Below are 6,496 nucleotides of genomic sequence, written 5' to 3'. Positions count from 1 at the left end.
CCCCCCCCCCCCCCCAAACTTTTTTTAACACCCCAACCTTCTAAAAAACTACATTTTCATCCTTTTTTAAAATTATAAATACCCCAAATCCTTCATTCTTTTCACTCACAAAAATATTATCTTCTACTCTCTCAACAATTCTCAAAAGTCTCACTCTTTAATCTATCATTAACATTAAAATTACGAATTTGGTCTTTGGAAATTGGAGATTCAAAATTCAACTTTCAATTTTCAGCATACACGTCTACTTTTTTAAGTAGACGTTTGGTACATTCGTTCTAACTCACTTTTCATTTAGTTATTTATTTTGTGAGTAATTAGTCTTTAGTCTCTACTTATTTAGTTATTTATTTGTTTAAAACTTTGCATTACATTTTCGTATTATATATAATTTACTCACTTTTTATATTTGAATATGGATTTCGGTAAAAACATTATTGAAAAGGGTAAAACAACCATAGTTAATTCGTTCACTAATTTATCTACCTCAAAATCCAAGAAAAATAAAAAAATTGGTAGTACTTCTAAATCTAAAACTAACAAAACTTCTCAATTAAGAATAGATACGGATGATTATACGGATGTTAATGAAACTGTTTTTAATATTGATAGTAATAGTGGATTATATTCTTATCATGAACAATTACAAAGAACGTTTGGTAATTTTGATGAGGAATTACTTGAAGATGATGAACATGAGGATGTTAATGATTATATTGATAGTTTTGATAATAATGTTGATGAATATGATGATGATGAAATTGAGCCAGTTACGGCTACTACTCCCAGTCCCAGTCCCTCTTCCCTGGCTCCCGCTCCCTTTCGTTGTCTTGCTCCCGTTCCCCCCGTGCATCCTAGGCCTAAGGTAGAACGCGCTAAAAAATTAATTGTGTGGCAATTTATGACTCAGAATGAAGATAAAACACAAGCTATTTGTAATAAATGTAAACATAGAATGAATCATAAAACTGTAGGAAAACAGGGTTGGACGGGACATTTGAGTAATCATTTAATGTCATGTTGTAAAAATGAATTTTTGCATGCTAAAGTGGTAGCCAAAGCTAAAAAGAATGGTATCACCCTTCCTGAAACTGTAGGAGTAGAGAGCTCTAATATGGTCCAAACACAATTAAATCCTTCTAATGTTTCTGGCTCTAGTATACAACGGTCATATAGTAGAGAAAAAGATCTTGAAGAATTAGCTAAAATGATTGTTATTATAGGTTTGTCATTTAGTTTTGTTGAAAATCTCGATTTTATTCATTATATTCAAATTGTGTATAATTCACATTTTAAAGGTTTTACTAGAAATACAATTAAAAAGGCTAGCTTTGATTATCAAGCTCAACATTTTCAATATCTTCGTTGTTTATTTTATTACAATAATTGTAAAATAGTTATTACTTCTGATATGGGCCGTAGTGTAAATGGTAATGATTATTTTACTATTACTGCACATTGGATTGATGAAAATTGGACTTTGCAAAAAAGAATTTTAGGTTATAAATGTTGTGAAATGCATAAAATCGGTAGTTATATAGCTCAAACAATTATAGATGTTTTACAAAACTAGAGAATTTGTGATGAAATAAGTAGTGTCACCTTAGATAATGCTTTTAATAATAGATCTGCTGTTGAAATACTAAAACCGTCTCTTTGCCCTATTTATATTGATAGTTTTCATATTAGGTGTACTGCACNCAATACAAAAGCCTTCTTCCAAATTCTCTAAGTCTTCCTTTTCATTCTCTTAGTGATCTAGTCTTAAAAGGCTTACTTGAGCTTATAAGATCGTGAAAGATTCGCGAGTAAGTTGTCAAGTGCCGCACGGAGCATTAGTGAGACTCTAAGTCCGTGACATAGAGCTTTGAGGTTTCAAGTAATGATACCTCTTAGATATTGGGGATGTAGTGTTTAGAGAAACTATTTTCCCTTTTCACTCATCATCCTCAAAGACCACACTCATTTCTAATTGTGATGTCACTATGTTTGTCCCTACCGATGAAGATGATCATTTGGTGCCTTCCTCACCCTCAGCAACTGAGATGAGAGATCCTGCAAATATTGAGAGGTCTGCTGATATTGTCACTAACACAGACTCAGGGATTATTATCGCTCCAAGTGATGTTGATACCAGAAATGTTGTGGTTTCTGGTGATGTTAGAACATCCTCAGGAAGAGTGTCTAGACAACCCATTTGGCTAAAAGATTATGTTAGCTCATCTAAGTCCAGGACTAGCTGCAACATCAGTTTATATCCATTATCTGCCTATCTATCATATGATAACACCAGTACTACGTATCAAAGTTATCTTGCCAAGGTTTCATCCTTAGTAGAGCCTAAAAGTTTCAAGGAAGCTTCCAAAGACACTAGATGGGTTAAAGCTATGAAGTTGGAAATTCAAGCTCTTGAAAATAACAACACATGGCAGATTGTAGATCTACCTGTAGGGAAGAACACAATGGGATCTAAATGGGTCTACAAGATCAAATTTTAGGCAAATGGAGAGGTGGAAAGGTTTAAAGCTCGATTGGTTACAAAGGGATATAGTTAGAGAGAGGGTCTTGACTATCATGAAACTTTCTCCCCTGTAGCCAAGATGGTCACAGTCAGATCAGTCATTGCCATTGCAGCATCTCAACGATTGGATTTATTTCAGATAGATGTCTTTAATGCATTTCTTCAAGGAGATTTATGTGAAGAAGTTTATATGGAAATGCCTGAGGGTTTCAGAAGTCAAGGGGAGACCAAGGTGTGCAAATTACAGAAGTCACTATATGGCCTCAAACAGGCATCAAGGCAGTGGAACATTAAACTAACTGAAGCATTAGTTGGCAATGGTTTCATTCAAAGCAATCATGATTATTCTCTGTTCACAAAGAGGAAGGATACAAACATTGTTGTTATCTTAGTTTATGTAGATGATTTGTTGATCACAAGAAGTTGCAAGGATATGATTAAGGATGCAAAATAAGCACTTCACAGGAAATTCAAAGTAAAAGACTTGAGAGAACTTAAGTACTTTCTGGGAATAGAGGTACTAAGGTCTAAGTCTGGAATACTATTGAATCAAAGGAAATATGTGTTGGAACTAATCTCAGATATGGGACTGAGTGGAGCAAAGCCTTCAGTTACACCTATAGAGACTAATGTCAGGTTAACCACTGCAGAAATTGATAAAGCAACAGGAAGCCAATGTGATGCATTGTTGGCAAATGTTAGTGCTTATCAGAGATTGATTGGAAAGTTGATATATTTGACCATTACAAGACCAAACATTAGTTATACTGTACAAACATTGAGCCAGTTTATGCAAGGACCTAAACAATCTCATTGGTAAGCTGCCATCAGGGTAGTCAGATACTTAAAACTTGCACCTGGACAAGGCATTCTCATGAGTTCACTGCCTAGTCAGGAGCTCACATGTTGGTGTGACTCAGACTGGGCTTCATGCCCAAATACTAGGAGATCTGTGACAGGCTATTTGGTGAAATTTGGGAGCTCATTGGTGTCCTAGAAGTCAAAGAAACAACAGACAGTATCAAGAAGCTCTGCAGAAGCAGAATATAGAAGTATGGCTTCAGTTGTGGCTGAAATTACATGGTTATTAGGATTATTCCAGGAGTTAGGAGTAAAAGTGACACAACCAATGACTATTAAGAGTGATAGTAAAGCTGCTATGCAGATTGCCTCAAATCCAATATTTCATGAGCGCACGAAACACATTGAGATAGATTGTCATTTCATTCGGGACAAAATAAAAGAAGGACTTATTGAGACAGTATATGTGAGAACGGAAGATCAGCAAGCAGATTTACTGACCAAGGGATTAAGTAAGGTGCAACATTTGTATTTGATGAACAAGCTGGGAGTGTTTAATATTTTACACCCTCCAGCTTGAGGTGGAGTATTAACATGTGGTAGTGCAGTTATCAAGTGTCAATATTGTTAGAGTTAGTTAGACTAGTGACTAGTGGCAAAAGTGTACAACTGGCAGGTTGTTAAATGTAGGAGGTTGAGTCGGTTAGTTTAGATATTTCCATTGTATATATATGTAGTTTGTGTACTGATCATTTCAGCTTTCATAATACAATTTTTAGTTTCCAGAAAGTTCCAATTCAATGCTTCTCTGTTAATAACTTCGATCACCATTGTTGATCAGTTTGAGTTGAAGTTTAAGCTCATTGATCATCATTTTCACATGGTATCAGAGCTTTAGATCCTCAAGGATTCATGCTAAGCTCGATAACTTCTTCTTCGCTTGCTTCTGCATCAATGGTGGGAGTAAAAATCGATTCAAATCATCCTCTGTTTCTGGGCACTTCAGATTCTCCGGGACTGTCCTTGTTCCGGTGAAACTCACTGGATCTGAAAACTATGATTTGTGAAGTAGATCAATGCGAATTGCATTATTAAGGAAGAGAAAGCTTGGGTTTGTAAATGGAACATGTATGAAGGATTCACAACCTGCAGAACTTCATGACCAGTGGGAAACGTGCAATGCTGTGGTTCTATCATGGATCATGAACTTAGTATCAGATAATCTCCTCACTGGAATTGTCTATGCATCGAATGCACATCTCGTTTGGGAGAATTTGAAGGAAAGTTTTGATAAGGTTAATCGAGTTCGGATCTGGCAACTTCACAAGGAAATCACTACACTGATGCAAGGTACCAATTCTGTCTCAATGTATTTCTCGAAATTAAAGGAGTTGTGGAGTGAATATGATGTGTTAGTTCCTTCACCAAATTGTGGTTGTGAAAAATCGAAGGAATATGTTGAACATTTAAGTCAACACAGATTACTGCATTTTCTTAGTGGCCTCAATAAGTCTTATGACTAAGCTAGGAGGCAAATACTTATGAAATCAGTAGCACCGACTCTAGGCCAGGCATATGCCATGATAATTCAGGATGAAAGTCAATAAGTTGTTGCAGCTCATAGAGCAGCTAAGACAACTGAAAAGATGGAATCATTGGCACTACAGGCATCATCTTCTATGGCTCTTCAGAGAGGATTTAGAGGAAAGAACCAACAATGTGACTATTGCAAAATGAAGGGGCACACTAAGAAAAACTGTTACAAACTTGTTGGTTATCCACCTAGAAAGCCTTATGGAGGCAGTAACAATTCAGAAGGATGGAAGAACAATGGTAACTCTGAAGGCTGGAGACGAAATGCAAACAATTCTGATAATTGGAGAAATGATCAACCACTAGCAGCAAATCATGCTGATATTGCTTCATCATCAAAGGACAATGGAGGAAATCATTTTCATAAACAAGGACAATCTTACAATTGCTTTTCTGATGAACAGTACAATCAAATACTAGGCTTGTTGAACAGGGACACAAAAGATCATCATGCTAACATGGCAGGTATTGTTACTTGTATGATGTCTAATTGTCCACAGGATGAATGGATCATTGATTCTGAAGTTACACATCATTTTATTGGCAACAAAGAGTTATTACAAGACTGTATTAATATAGATGTTTCTAAGAGGGAAAAAGTACATTTACCTACAGGTGAAAAGGCAGAGATTACTCACACAGGGAGTGCAAATTTGTTTGATAAAGAGGCAGTACATGGTGTGTTATATGTTCCTGAGTTTAGGTTTAACCTGTTATCAGTGACTGAAGAGCTATCTTGCTTTGTCACTTTCTTCCCTGATTTATGTATTTTTCAGGACATCTCTAATGGCAAGGTGAAGGGGATTGGTAGAAAGAAAGGAAGCTTATACATGATTGATGCAGGTATAAAAGGAAAACTCATTACATCTAAACTAAAGGCAGCACACATGACTAACAATAAGGACAACAATAATCTCAGGCACATGAGGTTAGGACACCCATCATCCACAGTTATGCAGAAGATTCCAGAATTGAATAAATGTAATAGCATTCTTCCAGATAATGGTTGCCATATATGTCCATTAGCAAAGCAAGTTAGATTACAATTCCTTATTAGTATGTCTAAATCTGATTTTCCATTCCAGCTTGTACACATGGACCTTTGGGGCCCTTATAGGGTGCCAACTTATGATAAAAAATACTATTTTCTGACTATTGTCGATGATCATTCCAAATTCACTTGGGTTTATTTGCTGCAATTGAAATATGAGGTGATTGTTGTGCTTAGACAGTTCTTGCATATGATCAGGAATCAGTTTGGAAAGATGATTAAGGTGTTAAGGTCAGATAATGAGAGTGAATTTTTTAACTCCAAATGTGATGAATTATTATCATCCTTAGGCATAATACATCAGAGCAGTTGTCCATATACTCCACAACAGAATGGCACTGTGGAGAGAAAACACAGGTAAATTTTAAACATAGCTAGATGTCACGTCCCGCCACATCACAGTTAAATTTGGCGTCCGAATAGGGGCGGAAGGGTCTAGAGTTATGGAGAGGTTTCCGGAAGATCTAGAACCCTAGAATTCTCTAAAGTAACTTAGAAGGCAATAGAAAGGTCCTAGATAGTTTCCAAGA

Source organism: Solanum stenotomum, chromosome 9 (assembly GCF_019186545.1).
Source record: "Solanum stenotomum isolate F172 chromosome 9, ASM1918654v1, whole genome shotgun sequence".
Lineage (NCBI taxonomy): Eukaryota > Viridiplantae > Streptophyta > Magnoliopsida > Solanales > Solanaceae > Solanum > Solanum stenotomum.
This window is presented reverse-complemented; position numbering follows the sequence as displayed.